The 17,113-nt window shown below is 44.4% G+C and overlaps 1 protein-coding gene across 10 annotated transcripts in view; it reads left to right on the top strand.

Moving 5' to 3' along the window:
• The first annotated feature begins 2,297 nt into the window (after positions 1-2,297).
• Positions 2,298-17,113, top strand: part of SPIN1 (spindlin 1) — an 89,498-nt gene continuing 74,682 nt past the window's right edge. Inside the window, exons 1-6 of one of the 10 annotated variants that reach the window (XM_064290999.1) lie at positions 2,835-2,934; positions 6,139-6,283; positions 7,098-7,269; positions 7,928-7,984; positions 15,279-15,418; positions 16,072-17,106. The gene's annotated coding sequence lies outside the window, so the exon portion shown is untranslated. The other 9 variants (XM_064291003.1, XM_064290998.1, XM_064291005.1 and 6 more) reach the window with 9 other exon arrangements.

A 17,113-nucleotide genomic window follows, 5' to 3' on the forward strand; every position in this document is an offset into this window, starting at 1 on the left:
CAAGGCATTCAACCCTGTGGATCGTAACAAATTACGGATAACATTGAGAAGAATGGGAAATCCAGAACATTTAACTGTGCTCATGAGGAACCTGTAGTTAGACCAGGAGGCATTTTTTTGAAACATGGTTTAAAGTCAAGAAAGGTGTGGGTCAGTGTTGTATCCTTTCACCAAACTTATTCAATCTGTATACTGAGCAAATAATCCAAGAGGCTGGACTATATGAACAAGAACACGGCATCAGGATTGGAGGAACATTCATTAATAACCTGTGATGTGTACAGACAACACAACCGTGCTTGCTGAAAGCGAAGAGGACTTGAAGCACTTACTGAAGATGAAAGACCATAGCCTTCTTTGTGGATTACAACTCAACATAAATAAAAATCCTCACAACTGGACCAACAAGCAACATCATGGTAGCGAAGAGACTGAGCTGCCAAGGATTTCATTTTACTTGGATTCACAATCAACACCCATGCAAGCAGCAGTCAAGAAATCAAGTGACGCAATAATCTGGGCAAACCTGCTGCAAAAAATCTCTTTGAAGTGTTAAAAAGCAGAAATGTCACTTTAAGGACTAAGGTGTGCATGACCCAAGCCATTGTGTTTTCAATTGCCTCATATCCATGGGAAAGCTGGAGAACGAATAAGGAAGACTGAGGATTTGAGGCCTTAAAAATGAACCAATCTGTCTTGGAAGACATACAGCCAGAATGCTCCTTTGAAGCGAAGATGGCTAGACTTCATCTCACATACTTTGGACATGTTATCAGGACCAGTCCCTGGAGAGGGACATCATGGTTGGTAAAGTAGTGGGTTAGCGGAAAAAAAGGAAGACCCTCAAGGAGATGGATTGACACAGTGGCTGCAATAATGGGCTCAGGAACCGGCAGTGTTTCCTTCTGTTGTACACAGGGTGGCTATGAGGTAGAACCCACTGAAGGGCACCTAACAACAACATACGTATACATGTATATAGGTATCTTGGCCCTTTAGTTGGCGTGTAAACTTCCTGTTCCTGCCAAACGTGTCCTTGGAGATGAGCGCTTAAAGCCAGCGCATATCAATCGTGCTTGGAAGACAATGTGCCAGTATAATCCCAAAGAGCACTGCTTACTAACAACTGTCCTGCAATTCAGAGTGCACAAAGTGCTTTCCAACAATCCGTTTTGTAATTCGACCTGACAACATTCTGGGGGAACGTTTATTACCGTTGGGCTGCTACGGCAGCGCTTTCGCGCTCTAGGAAACACGGAAGCAGGGTGACTGACTGGAAGACACACAGGGCTAGTGACTGGGTGGGGGATTCACGTGGAGGCGTAGGTGGGGGCGCTGGTATTCAGACCTAGATTAAGCCTCCGAGTTCTGCTGTCAACTCGGAACTAGTAAAATGTTCTGAATGGTTCCTCTCCCCCTACTCCTGCAAGGAACAAATAAATTACTCAAAAGAACGTCTTCGTTTAAGCTGAAGTCAAAGGCATTAACGTGCAATAGGGGGAGTTTCTGGCTCCTAGACTCGCAAGTCGAGCTGATTTAGTCCTTGTTTTCGTGGAGGGGGCTGGGAAAAGGTTTCTAGCATTGCAGAACTCACAACTCCCTACACAACCTCGGGAAGGCCAGATATTTTGTAGATGAGGATTTGGGGTTTACGTTAACCTGAGATATGTAGAGAGAGGCTTTTTTACACGGCAGTAGCATTGTGAGGTGACCCGAGGTACGAAGCTGTGTAATCAAGCGAATCACAGGAAACAAATTTACTTTTATAAAGAGCTTAACTTCTGCAGTCTTGAACCTAAAACCTACGTTACTGAAATTTAGCTGGTGTAGCGTCCGTCGTTCAAAACTCACCTTTTTTCCGGATATTCTTGCTATTTTATCCAGTTCCATAAATCTTTGGGGTGTGCTGTTTAAGGACAAAGAGCACCTCATCATTTCTTAGAAAGTCTTCGTAGGAAACAGGAACCAAATTCCTCCAAGGCGGCCTAACTTTCCGTAGAAACGATGTCACTCCAAGGTTCCGGGAGCTCTGCACTCTTCACGCCACCCTCGACCCGGAGGCGATGCTGGCCGGTAGCTCGCGGCTCGCACCTGGAGGCTCCGACTGCCTGGCAGGCTATGCGGACACTCCGCCCATCTTTTCAGGTGAGCAGCCGCGAGGCCCCGCCCCTCCCGAGCCGGCCCGGCGGCGCGTGCGCAGCTCTTCCGGGCTCGGTGCGGGCCGCCGGGCTGGCGGGGCCGCCGCAGTTCGGCGGGCCCAGTGCGCGTGCGCCGCGGAGGCCGGGGGGCGGGGAGGCGCCGTCTGGCTCGGGTTTGGGCCGGGGCGGGGAGCTTGAGAAGAGGGACGGCGGGAGCCCGTGTGGGGTTTGCGGACGGCAGGCCTCTGGCGGGTCGGCAGGTGAGGCCTCTCCGCCGCGGGCGGAAGCAGGGGCGCCTGGGGAGCAGCATCGCTGCCATGAGAGGTGTGCGGGCGTGAAGCGTGCGTCGGCGCCGCTCTTTGGCCTCAGGCGCAGGCGGGCGGGCCGCAAGGCTACTCTGGCTGCAGTCGGCGCCCTGTCGCGCCCAGGTGAGAGCTGCCGGACCGCCCGGCCGGCCGACGCCCGCCTGGCTCCCCGGCGTCGCATTGTCCAGTGCCCGGGCCGCGCCTGCACAGCGCCCCCTGCCGGCCGGGACGCCTGCGCGGGGCGGGGGCCGCCGGGGCCTCTGGCGCCGAGCGCGCGCTCCTTTGTTCGCCGCCGCCGCGCGCCGGTCCCTCCCCGCAGCCCTGGGCCGCCGACGCCCTACGAGTCCCGGCACTGCGCGCCCCGCCCCGCCTTGCCAACATGGCCGCCGCCGCGGCGCGCCCCGCGTCCCCCGCACCGCCGGTCCCTTAGCGCCCGCTTTTGTTACTCGGAGCCAGTGCTCCGCCTGCGCTGCGCGCCCGGCAGGGTTCCGGTAAGGCTCTGCGGGCCCAGGCCGTGTCAGCTGTCGGCGGCGGCAAACGAGCGGGACGGAGAGCCACGCGGCGCGTGGGGCGGGAGGGCTTCGCGCTGCGTATTTTCGAGGGCGGGTGGGGGAGGGGACGATGCGCCAAAATCGTTGGCGGCGGCAAGATGTTCAGTGTTGCATAATAGCCCGGGCCTGTCCGCGCGCCCGACGAGGCTGGGCACCGGAAGGAGGAAGAGAAGCGGCACTACCTGGGCCCCGGGCGGCCGGGCGGAACACCGGATGCTCTCGCGCGGAGCCCGGGCTGGCGCTGCGTTGGGGCGTCTGGACCGGTGTCAGCGGCGCGTGGGGGGTTGCCGCGCCTCCTGCGGCGTCGGGTTGTTTCAGTGAATGGGTCAACTTGCACTTTTAGCTGCTCCTTCAAGGGTGAGGCATATTGTATGCTCACAATAGCGTTGTTTTTCACGTGGAGAGCCCTTAGCCCTTGGAAGTTGTTGAATTTACCGAAAAGGCGTGTTTTCTCGTCGTTCCAGTGACGCCCACTAGCACATTTCCGACCCTATGCGGTGCTCCGGCATTCGCAGCACCCTCTCCTGGCTCCGTTAAACACTTCGGCAGCCTTCTGTTGGGTATGAAATCGACGGTGGGAATATGCATTTCTTTTGACACTTTTTTTTTTAATCCATCAAAGTGACCTTGAATGTATCCTGTAAGGAATCTGTTCGGATGAGTTTTATGATACGGAAACTACGCAGTGCTTTTTGGTTTGGCTTTCGCTGTTAGATTCTTGTGTTGATTATGCATTCTGGATTTTACGGGATTGGCTTTTAGTAATGGCTTCAGTAGTAAATATTAAATAGGCTCCTCAGCTTATTTACTCAATTGTTTTTATATTTACTTTTTATAATTGAGCTGGGATTCCAAGTTTTGAAGAGGATTTTCCAAACATATCGAGGTGTTTTTACTCTGGCTGAAATAATTCGTTTGGCTATTTTACTGTGTATATTAAAAGCAATACAGGATACACTAAAGTGTTTTAAAGGATGTCTCCGGATAGTATGACTTGTGCCAAAGAAAACATACATACCAAAATGTGAATACCTATGTAACTTTTTTTCTGGTAGAATATTCTGGAAGGAACTGTATATCTTCTGAGAGGATTGATAGAGAGTATAGTGCTTTCTACGTGACTCTTGTTAGGAAGTGAAAAATCTAAACCCAAGGATTTATGCCAGGACATACATTTGTGAAGATTCTTTAAGAGAGGTGAAATTTCAGAAAGAGATCACGTGAAATGAGGCGGCTTTCCCCTTGTCCGTCCAGCTTTAGCTAATGGGTAAAAACCAAAAAGACAGAAACGAGATAAACATAACTTAGAGAACGCCCATTATCCATATTTGATAATTATGTATTGAAGTTGCATAGTGTTTTTATGGATAGAGGTATTAGTTTATTGTGAGAGATAAAATTGAATTTATTTTTAATCTTTTGTGTAGTGAAATGATTACTGTTATGATATGAAGTGGGTAAGGTAAAAGGGCCAGAATAAGTCTGTAGTCATCTCTTTATGTTTAAGATTTTTTTATTAAGACTTGCATTGCTCCCTGGAATTTCAGTAGTGGTTTCTGACAGTGCCTTTAATTACCAATTCAGAACAGACTAACACTACAAGATGTCAGTAACTCGGTTTTGGACTATCTGAAGCAGTGTTGTTGAATGTGCCATTTGTGGCAGTAATTCTAGGAGATGCTGCAGGAAAAAGGGGTGCCTTGGCCAAATAAGTTTGGGAAACAGTGCTGTGTCCTTTTCATCTCTTCTCGGGGTCACCATTCAGATTATCATGTCAAAAGTTCTGGTAAATATTCTAGTAGTGTTTTCTATATCTGACCCCAGAACTCTTTTTTTTTGTTCTGTTTTGGTGTAATATCTTTTAGCGCCCAGAATTCAGGAAACAGAGGTTGTTGCCTGGAACATACGTTTTGAAATGTTGAGCACTACAGTGAACTAATTTTGAACTGAGAGATCATGAGGTTGATGTGGTTTGTGTGTCCTGTGGATTTTATGAGCAGTACCCCAAATTTGGCTCTTACTGTATTTATGAAATTTGTTAATCCAAAATCTTAAAAGTAGAAAACGTTAACTAGTTACAGTGTTCCCGCTTCCCAATGACTTAGATGATTGCACACACTGTTAACAGTAATAAGGTTACCAATTGTTATGATTTTTTTCCTGGTATGCTAGAAATTAAGAATACTACTGTTTTTGAAGAGCTAATCATTCAGATGATTTAGAGGTTAAAAAGAATGCTGTTGGGCATTTCTCTTCGTTAGCTGTTAGCAGACTCTTAATTTGTTGGGAAAGGGCAGTTAATATATATTTATGTAAATCCTTTTATTTATTGGATGCTAAATTGAATGTTTTTTTCCCTTTTCTTTGAATGAAAAGAAGTTAGAAGAGAATAATTTTGCCCAATTGTTTTACTCAGCTTGAAAGGCGTTATGGTTTTGTTAAAAAGTTGTGGGTTCTGAAGTTATCATAGCCTTTCATATCAGAAGAACCTGGGTTGAAATTGAGCTCCAGTACTGGTCCAAAGCCACAGAACTAATTCATCATGTATCCTTTTTTTTAACCTCTTATTCCCCAGAATGTACACCAGGGATGAAACTTACAAGGCTGTTTTGAGAATTACAGGAAATGGATCCATAGAATTCCCAGTACAGTTACTGAAGTATAGTAGCTGATGACAATAAATGTTGATTTCCTTCCCCTTCCTACTTTCGTGCTTTGCTGTAGGCAGTAAGGTCGCTATCAGTCAGAATTGACTTGATGGCAGTGGGTTTGGTTTATAGTCATTAGACCTGGTGGTGCAGTGGTTAAGAGCTGTCTTTGACTACTAACCAAAAGGTTGGCAGTTCGGATTCACCAGCAGCTCCTTGGAAACCCCCGGGGGCAGTTCTGCTCTTTTCTTAGGGTGGCTATGAGTTGGAATCTACTCAGCGGCAACAGGTTTTTTTTTTTTTTTTTAATAATTTTTATTGTGCTTTAAGTGAAAGTTTACAAGTCAGCCTCTCACACAAAAACCCATATACACCTTACTACATACTCCCAATTACTCTCCCCCTAATGAGACAGCCTGCTCTCTCCCTCCGCTCTCTCTTTTCGTGTCCATTTCGCCAGCTTCTAACCTCCTCCACCCTCTCGTCTTCCCTCCAGGCAGGAGATGCCAACATAGGCTCAAGTGTCCACCTGATCCAAGAAGCTCACTCCTCACCAGCATCCCTCTCCACCCCATTGTCCAGTCCAATCCATGTCTGAAGAGTTGGCTTCGGGAATGGTTCCTGTCCTGGGCCAACAGAAGGTCTGGGAGCCATGACCACTAGGGTCCTTCTTCTAGTCTCAGTCAGACCATTAATCTGCATCCCACTGCTTTGCTGCTCCCTCAGGGGCTCTTGGCAACAGGTTTTTTATAGTCATTAGAGTGATTTTTTTTTTTTTTTGGGTCATGGTGGAGTAAACAACTTGTTGAGCCTCAGTGTTCAATTTAATTTTAAATGTATTGGGTGCCTATTTTATGCCTTGAAACTACCATAAATCCTTTCTGGGAGGAGTCATGTGCATACATAAACAAAGATTTATTTGTAAATACCTTACAGCCTAGTAGGGAAGCTATGTGCACGTAATGAGGAAGTTCGATGCTGAATGGTATCTTGGGAGAAAAGATGATCCTGTAGTAGGGTCAGGAATTTTAGAGGAGGAGAGGGAAGGAAGTGTAGATGGAGGGGGCGGGGGCAGCAGGAGCAGAGGCATGAAGAATGGTCCTGAATTTGAATGTATCTCGTCTATTACATTTTCCTTCTGTGTGACAGCGGAAGAACACCTATCTCATCAGATGTATGCTTAAATGAGGTAATTAAATAAAGTGATTAATAGGGCTCCTGGCATAACACCACTTGTAGTTTGGTATGGCTGGTTTATCTAGGGTTGAATTTTATAAGTAATTCTGCACACCACATTAGAGTGGTTGGCGGTTGTTCTATAGGTAGGGGGAAGCCATCGAAAGAAGGGTAATTATTAGAACAGTATGAAAGGTGACGTTATGGTCATTTAGTGGTGCTATAACTGAAATACAGCAAGTGGATGAGTTTAACAAAGAGAAGTTTATTCTCTCACAGCGCAGTAGCCCAGAAGTCTGAATTCATGGTGCGAGCTCCAGGGGATGGCTTTCTCTCTATCGGCTCTGGAGGAAGGTCCTTGTCATCAGTCTTCCCTTGGTCTGGGAGCATCTCAGTGCAGGAACCTCAGGTCCAAAGGACGTGCTCTGCTCCTGGTGCTGCTTACTTGGAGGTATGAGGTCCCCAACTCTGTTTGCTTCCCTTTTATTTTATCTCTTTCTAGAGAGAGAGAGAGAAAAGGTGGTACAGGCCACACCCAAAGGAAACTCCCTTCATATTGGATCAGGGAGATGACCTGGTAGGGGTGTTACAATCTCACCCTAATCCTCTTTAACATGAAATTGCAATCACAAAATGGAGGAAACCACAGAATACTAGGAATCCTGGCTTAACACACATTTTGAGGGGGACATAATTCAATCCATGACAGATGGGTAGGAGAATTTGGCCAGTGTAGAATCACTAGTTCACTAGTCTTCAGTTTAACCTGTCAGAGAAGGCAGAGGGGATCAGTTTGGGGTCACTAGAATGCTAAATATGTTGACTTTATTGGGGGTGGGGAGGTAAACTCAACATTTATATTTTATTAAAATGTCGAAAGAGTGAATGAAGAGACTATGATATTTTTTATACCATTCGTGGTGTGTTTACATTGTGCTATTGTCTTAAAAAAAAAGTCTATTTAATGTAGGTTATATTCGCTTATTTATTTATTTATTTTTTTTCGTTTATAGTTAAATTGTTTGTAGTTATATCTTTATAAATTATTTTCAGTTTTTGGACCTGTTTGCAAGTGATTATTAATCATGTACCTGAATTAATATTACTAGACCAAGTTTTGGATCCTGACAGAAGTGATAAGGAGAGGGAAGAATGTCCCTGTGCAGGTGTGGTTTTGTCTTGTTTTTGTGGGTTTCTTTTTTGAAAATCATTGCGGATCCATGACTTTTTATATATCCATTGTATTTTAATCAAATAGTCATTATTTTGCTCAGTTTGTCCCAGCTATGGGCCTATGGGAGTCCTTCAAGCTTTTTTTCTTTCCTTTGACCAAAAAAAAAAAAAAAAACCATTGCCCTCAAGTTGTTTCTGACTCATCCTGAACCTATAGGTCAGAGTAGAACTGCCCCATAGGGTTTCCAAGGCTGTAATCTTTAAGGAAGCAGACTGTTACACCTTTCTCCTGTGGAGCAGCTGGTAGATTCGAACCACTGACCCTCTGGTTAGCATTCGAGCGCTTAACCACTGCGCTGCTAGGGCTTCTCCCAGGGCTCTTCAGGACTCTGTTAATCTTTGAAACATCTGGTGCTTTTTGATGTGAAATGTCAGAGGCTCACGGTAGATGGTCTCTGCCCAATATCTGCCTTTAGCCATTTCTTTTCACTCCTTTCTTTGGGAAGTAGAATTTAGATACCAACGTATGGGTGTGGTATGCTGTCTTTGCGACTGGAATGCCGCAGTTTTCCTTAGACAAACTCGGGAAATAATATAAATCTTGTTTTGTATTGGTATTTCCAATTCAGATTTACATAGCATTTTTTTCTTTCGCGTTGAAAACTTGCATTTCCAGCAGCATTAGCATAATTGCTCTGTTTTGTAAATGCGAAGGAGCTCAGAAGGGCCAGTGATAATAGGGAGTTAACTTCTGGTTGGTGTTTGGTTGTAGTTTTTTTCGTTCTTAGAAGGTATCCGTGTAAGGGATTCAAAAAGTCTCTTTTTATGATGATGTTACCAGTTTTATAACTAGTTTGTTTTATTTGCATGAAGTTGTCACGTTTGAGAATTACTTTCATTTTGTATTTGGGGACTTTTTTTTAATGCATAAAACGTTTATGTCGTTCAGAAGTCAAAACTGATTTTAAACGGTGTGGGTGTTCACAGTCTTGCTTCCATTCCTGTCCCCTCCTCTCATTACCGTCCGCCTTCCCCTCCGGTTTCTTCTTTCTGTGTTTCATTTTTGCAAATACAAGCAATGTGGCTTAGTGGTTAAGTGCTACGGCTGCTAACCAAAGGGTCGGCAGTTCGAATCCGCCAGGTGCTCCTCGTAAACCCTAAGGGGCAGTTCTCCTCCGTCCCGTAGGGTTGCTATGAGTCGGAATCGACTCGACGGCACTGAGTTACTGGGTTTTAAGCAATCAGGTACATTTTTATTTCCCTTTCTTAATATATTCTGAAAATCACTCCGCATTTATACGTAAGTTCTTCCTCATTCCTTTGTGGTTCCAACTTGTCTCTTATTGATGAATATTTGGGTTTTTATATTTTAGTGCTGTTAAATATGTAGCTGCGGTGAATAACCTTTTGCATGTATTTTATATTTGTGTAGGTATAGCTTTAAGATAGTGGATTGCTGTGTAAAAATAAATACATTTGTACTTTTGTTAGTGCCAAAAAATTACCTTTTTTAAAGGCAGATCTGGTTGTTACCCTTTTACTTAAAACCCTCGATGGCTTTCTACTGCTTTAAGAGCAGAACTTCATAAAGTGGCCTCAAAGGTATATATAACTCCTTTTGGGCCTCCACCTTGGCTTGTACCATGTTTTCTCTTGCTTTCTTTGCTCCAGCCAAACTCGTCTGTCTTTGATTTCCAGTATACCATCTTCTCTTCCGTCAGGGGTCTTGTTAATTGTGTTATCTCTGCCTGGAAAACTTTTCTTTCCTTGTTTCAGTTGTTCCTAGTCTGCCTTTAAGAGCTTGGCTCAAGCATCGCTTTTAAAAAAAATTTTTTTTCTGTGTGTGAGTGAAAATTTTCAGAACAAAAGTAGGGAGAATAGTCCAGTGAACCCCCGTGTATCTATCATAGAGCTTCAGCAACCATCAGTTTTTAGCAGTTCTTGTCGAATATTAATTTTTCTACAAAGTTTTTCTTGACCTCCCTGAAGTCAAGTCCTAATATTAGCGATGCATGTTTTTCTTTCTTGGTACTTATCAAAATTACAGTGTTACATGTGTTTACATTAAGTAATTTTACTTTTCCAGAAAAGCTGATCTTCATGAAAGTGGAGACTATACCAGTTGTTGCCCGTAATTATTCTCCTAGTACTTAGCTCAGTGTCTGAATTGTGAGTGTTCAAACTACTTGTGAGCTAGGTAGACTTACCCAGTGAGGAAATGGAGACCGTGCAGTTAAGTAGCTTGTCTACGGCACAGGTGTCTATCATAAAGTGGGTGTAAATGACTTCTGACATAAGCTGCCTGAGGCAGGCCAAACTTCACAGGTTAAGGATACAGTCCTTCATGAGACTGCCCTCATGTCAGACACCAGCTACAAACTTAGGGGGTCCTTAGAATATCCTCTCTTTATTTATTTACTTATTTTTACTGTGCTTTAAGTGAAAGTTTACAGTTCGAGTCAGTCTCTCACATAGAAATTTTTGTACACCTTCCCGTGTACGCCCAGTTGCTCTCCCCCTGATGAGTCAGCACACACTTTCTCTCCACCTTGTATTCCCTGTGTCCATTCGGCCAGCTTCTGTCACCCTCTGCCTTCTCATCTCCTGTCCGGACAGGAGCTGCCCACGTAGTCTCATGTGTCTGTGTGAGTCAAAAAACTCACTCCTCACCAGTATCATTTTCCATCTTCTGTGGTTGTTGTTGTTAGGTGCCGTCGAGTTGGTTCCGACTCATAGCCACCTTATGCACAATAGAACGAAACACTGCCCGGTCCTGCGCCATCCTTAGAATTGTTGTTATGCTTGAGCTCGTTGTTGCAGCCACTGTGTCAGTCCACCTTGTTGAGGGTCTTCCTCTTTTCTGCTGACCCTGTACTCTGCCAAGCATGATGTCCTCCTCCAGGGACTCATCCCTCCTGACAACATGTCCAAAGTATGCAAGACACAGTCTCGCCATCCTTGCCTCTAAGGAGCGTTCTGGCCGCACTTCTTCCAAGACAGATTTGTTCGTTCTTTTGGCAGTCCATGATATATTCAATATTCTTCACCAACACCACAATTCAAAGGTGTCAACTCTTGTTCGGTCTTCCTTATTCATTGTCTAGCTTTCACATGCGTATGATGTGATTGAAAACGCCATGGCTTGGGTCAGGTGCACCTTAGTTTTCAGGGTGACATCTTTGCTCTTCAACACTTTGAAGAGGTCCTTTGCACCAGATTTGCCCAATGCAATGAGTCTTTTGATTTCTTGACTGCTGCTTCCGTGGCTGTTGATTGTGAATCCAAGTAAAATGAAATCCTTGACAACTTCAGTCTTTTCTCCGTTTATCATGATGTTGCTCATTGGTCCAGTTGTGAGGATTTTTGTTTTCTTTATGTTGAGGTATAATCCATACTGAAGGCTGTGGTCTTTGATTTTCATCAGTAAGTGCTTCAAGTCCTCTTCACTTTCAGCAAGCAAGGTTGTGTCATCTGCATAACGCAGGTTGTTAATGAGGCTTCCTCCAATCCTGATGCCCCACTCTTCTTCATATAGTCCGGCTTCTCGTATTACTTGTTCAGCATACAGATTAAATAGGTATGGTGAAAGAATACAGCCCTGACGCATACCTTTCCTGACTTTAACCAATCAGTATCCCCTTGTTCTGTCTGAACAACTGCCTCTTGATCCATATAAAGGTTCCTCATGAGCACAATTAAGTGTTCTGGAATTCCCATTCTTCGCAGTGTTATCCATAGTTTGTTATGATCCACACAGTCAAATGCCTTTGCATAATCAATAAAACACAGGTAAACATCCTTCTGGTATTCTCTGCTTTCAGCCAGGATCCATCTGACATCAGCAATGATATCCCTGGTTCCACATCCGCTTCTGAAACCAGCCTGAATTTCTGGCAGTTCCCTGTCGATATACTGCTGTAGCCGCTTTTGAATGATCCTCAGCAAAATTTTGCTTGTGTGTGATATTGATGATATTGTTCTCTAATTTCCACATTAGGTTGGATCATCATTTTTGGGAACTGGCATAAATATGGGTCTCTTCCAGTCAGTTCGCCAGGAAGCTATCTTTCATATTTCTTGTGACGAGTGAGCACTTCCAGTGCTGCATCTGTTTGTTGAAACATCTCAATTGATATTCCATCAGTTCCTGGAGCCTTGTTTTTCGCCAGTGCCTTCAGAGCAGCTTGGACTTCTTCCTTCAGTACCATCGGTTCCTGATCATATGCCACCTCTTGAAATGGTTGAACATCGACTAATTCTTTTTGATATAATGACTCTGTGTATTCCTTCCATCTTCTTTTGACGCTTCCTAGATCATTTAATATTTTCCCCATGGAATCCTTCACTATTGCAACTCGAGGCTTGAATTTTTTCTTCAGTTCTTTCAGCTTGAGAAACACCCGAGCGTGTTCTTCCCTTTTGGTTTTCCATCTTCACCTCTTGCATGTCATTAAAATACTTTGTCTTCTTGGGAGGCCCTTTGAAATCTTCTGTTCGGTTCTTTTACTTCATGAATTCTTCCTTTTGCTTTAGCTACTTGACGCACAAGAGCAAGTTTCAGAGTCTCCTCTGACATCCATCTTGGTCTTTTCTTTCTTTCCTGTCTTTTCAGTCACCTCTTGCTTTTTTCATGGATGATGTCCTTGATGTCGTTCCACAACTCGTCTGGTCTACGGTCACTAGTGTTCAGTGGGTCAAATCTGTTCTTCAGGTGGTCTCTAAATTCAGGTGGGATATACTCAAGGTCATATTTTGGCTCTTGTGGACTTCCTCTGATTTTCTTCAGTTTCAGCTTGAACTTGCATATGAGCAATTGATGGTCTGTTCCACAGTTGGCCTTGTTCTGACTGATGATATTGAGCTTTTCCATTGTCTCTTTCCACAGATGTAGTCAGTTTGATTTCTGTGTGTTCCATTTGGTGAGGTCCATGTGTATAGTCTTCGTTTATGTTGGTGAAAGAAGGTATTTGCAATGAAGAAGTCGTTGGTCTTGCAAAATTCTTTCATTTGATCTCCAGCATTGTTTCTATCACCAAGGCCATATTCTCCAGCTACTGATCCTTCTTCTTTGTTTCCAACTTTCGCATTCCAATTGCCAGTAATTATTAATGCATCTTGGTTGCATATTCGATCAATTTCAGACTGCAGCAGCTGATAAAAATCTTTTTCTTCGTCTTTGGCCCCAGTGGTTGGTGTGTAAATTTGAAAAATAGTCGTATTCACTCGTCTTCCTTGTAGGCATATGGATATTATCCTGTCACTCACAGTGTTGTACTTCAGGATAGATCTTGGAATGTTCTTTTTGGTGATGAATGCAACACCATTCCTCTTCAAGTTGTCATTCCCAGCATAGTAGACTATATGATTGTCCGGTTCAAAATGGCCAATACCAGTTTATTTCAGCTCACTGATGCCTAGGATATCGATGTTTATGCATTCCATTTTATTTTTGATGATTTCCAATTTTCCTAGATTCATACTTTGTACATTCCAGGTTCCGAATATTAATGGACGTTTGCAGCTGTTTCTTCTCATTTTGAGTTGTGCCACGTCAGCAGATGGAGGTCCCAGAAGGTTTACTCCATCCATGTCATTAAGGTCCACTCCAGTTTGAGGAGGCAGCTCTTCCCCAGTCATCTTTTGAGTGCCTTCCAACCTGGGGGGCTCATCTTCCAGCACTACAGCAGACAATGTTCCGCTGCTATTCATAAGAATTTCACTGGCTAATGCTTTTCAGAAGTAGACTGCCAGATCCTTCTTCCTAGTCTGTCTTAGTCTAGAAGCAGGTCCTTCTTCCTAGTCTATCTTAGTCTAGAAGCTCAGCTGAAACCTGTTCTCCATGGGTGACCCTGCTGGTATCTGAATACCGGTGGCATAGCTTCCAGCATCACAGCAACACACAAGCCCCCACAGTATGACAGACTGACAGACACCTCGGGGCTCCATCTTATAGTCCAGTCCAATCGTTGTCTGAAGACTTGGCTTTGGGGATGGTTCCAGTCTTGGGCCAACAAAAATATCTGGGGACCGTGACCTCCGGGGTCCTTCTAGTCTAAGTCAGACCATTAAGTCTGGTCTTTTTATGAGAATTTGAGGTCTGCATCGCACTGCTCTCCTGCTCCATCAGGGATTCTCTGTTGTGTTCCCTGTGAGGGCAGTCATCGTTTATAGCTGGGCACCATCTAGTTCTTTTGGTCTCAGGATGATGTAGTCTCTGATTTATGTGGGCCTTTCTGCCTTTTGGGCTCATAATTACCTTGTATCTTTGGTGTTCTTCATTCTCCTTTGCTCCCAAGTGGACACCCTCACTTTTGATCAACAAACTTGGGAGTTTCCACTACTCCCTCAGGTTTCATGATTTGCTAGAATGGCTCACAGAACTCAGGAACTAACACTGTACTTAGGATTGCAGTTTTATTACAGCAGAAGAATATAAGTCAGAATCAGCCAAAGGGAGAGACATAGGGCTGGGTCTGGGATGGTGTCCCGGTGTAGTCAGGACACATCATTCTCCTGTCACACTGATGTGTCACAGTACGCAGAATATTGTGAATCAGTAAAGCCTGCAGGAGCTTTAGTGTCGACAGGCTTTATTGAGGCTTCATTGCAGAGGCATGATTGGTTGGACTATTGGCCATGTGATTGAATTCAGTCTCCAGCTTCCTGTCCCTCCCCAGAAGTCACCTGGTTCAGGGGTCCAAACCTTTGATCACCTTTTGATCTTCTGGCATGGCCAGCCCCCATCCTGAGTCATTTCATTGGCATAAACTATCGAGGGGCCGCCCACAAGTCACCTCTTTAGCATAAACTGTCAGGTGTGCTTAGAGAGCCTCACTGTGAATAACAAGCACGCTCCAGTCACTTGGGGAATTCCAAGAGTTCAGAGGTTATCTCTCAGGAACATGGAGGAAGGCCAGACCTTTCTTTGGGCAAAGTTAATTCTTCATTATTGAATGAGTAAACATTTGTTGAATTTTAATTGCATTTATTCAGGATCATAGAGTGTGTTAAGGTTTGATCAAGGAAGCAGAACCGCTAGGATGGATGAAGAAAGGGGTGTGTGTGTGTGTATTTATTGAAGGGATTTATTACAGAGGTTTGAGTTAACATGGGGGAGCTGGCTAAACAGCCTTTGTGTCTGATGCTCGAGCTTGAAGTCCATAGGGCAATCATTAGGGAAGGGAAGATGGATGTAAAGTGGGGAAGAACAGGAACAAGCTGGAAGCCACAAGCAGGATGGACTGAAACCTGGGTCATTTCCTCTTGCCTCTGACCTTGGTGATGTAGGTGTCCTGCAAGAACTGAGTACTTGGTCACGGAGTTAATCCCATGCACTTGGCCTAGGAGACAGACTCTCAAAGACGATCCAGAGGATGGTGGAGTAGTTGCAGCAGTTGTAGGCCCAATCACGGCCTCACAGCAGTGAGGTGAGTTAGCAGATAACAGATTCCTGGGATCCCTAAACTCAGTGGGGATGATGTGACTCTGGGGTAGCAGGAGCCAAGTGGCAGCACTTACTCACGAAAGACAAGGTGGACCTAATTCCTCTAATAGGCAGTATAGCCAAAGCAGTAATTGGAATAGTCTAGTTCACAGAGGTCTTTGGTATTGGCTAAGGAGATCATGGTGTCTCCTAGAACTGAAATAGATGGGCTACTAAAGTCTTATTTGATCTGTATAAGCAGAATAACTAGATCTAGTGAACAGAAATCTGACTTCAGTCATCAAAACAAGAGAATTCCAGCGCCCCCAATCATTCCCAGACTTAAACCAGTTCTAATACCCAGAGGCCTTGCTATGAAGGAGTTGAAGCTTGGTATCCTAAGGACCTTTTTTTTTCCTTTAATTACTAGAGTATGTTTGGGGATGGACTGAGGTGGGGAGAATACAACCTTCTGTTCTTTAATTACGGGTTATTTCATCATTTGTGTACTGTCTGTTCCCATCTTTGCCCTTATCCGTAGGGGTCATTTTTTTCCAGTTATATTGCCACTAATATGGTAAAAATATACCAAAATTTTTTCTGATGGTTCCAGAAAACATTGCTAATTGATTTCTTGATACTTTTCTCTTGCTGAAGATCATTCAAAAGCGACTGCAGCAGTGTATCGACGGGGAACTGCCAGAAATTCAAGCCAGATTCAGAAGAGGACGTGGAACCACGGATATCATTGCTGGTGTCAGATGGATCTTGGGTGAAAGCAGAGAATGGCAGAAAGATGTTTACCCATGTTCTATTGACTGTGCAAAGGCATTCGACTGTGTGGATCATAACAAATTGTGGATAACATTGCCGAGAACGGGAATTCCAGAACACTTAGTTGTGCTCATGAGGCAGTCATTCGAACAGAACAAGGGGATACTGTATGGATTAAAGTCAGGAAGGGTGTGTGTCAGGGTTGTATCCTTTTACCATACCTATTCAACTTGTATGCTGAGCAGATAATCCGAGAAGCTGGACTATAGGAAGAGGAATGTGGGATAAGGATTGGAGGAAGACACATTAACAACCTGCATTACACAGATGACACAGCCTTGCTTGCTGAAAGTGAAGAGGACTTGAAACACTGATGAAGATCAAAGAGGACAACCTTCAGTATAGATAACACCTCAATATAAAGAAAACAAATCCTCACAACTGGACCAGTAAACATCATGATAAACGGAGAAAAGATTGAAGTTGTCAAGGATTTCATTTTATTTGGATCCATAGTCAACACCCATGGAAGCAGCAGTCAAGAAATCTAAAGATGCATTGTATTGGGCAAATATGCTGCAAAAGACCTATTTAAAAAGTTGAAAAGCAAAGAGACCACGTTGAAGACTAAGATGCCCGTGACCCAAGCCATGGTGTTTTCCGTTGCCTCATAGCCATGTGAAAGCTGGGTGATGACTAAGGAAGACCAAAGAAGAACTGACACCTTTGAATTGTGCTGGTGAAGAATATTGAATATACCATGGGCTGCCAAAAGAATGAACAAATCTGTCTTAGAAGAAGTACAACCAGAATGCTCCTTCGAAGCAAGGATGGCAAGACTACCTCTCACATGCTTTGGACATGTTGTCAGGAAGGATCAGTCCCTGGAGTAGGACATCATGCTTGGTAAAGTACAGGGTCAGTG

Source organism: Loxodonta africana, chromosome 9 (genome assembly GCF_030014295.1).
Source record: "Loxodonta africana isolate mLoxAfr1 chromosome 9, mLoxAfr1.hap2, whole genome shotgun sequence".
NCBI classification, from domain to species: Eukaryota; Metazoa; Chordata; class Mammalia; order Proboscidea; family Elephantidae; genus Loxodonta; species Loxodonta africana.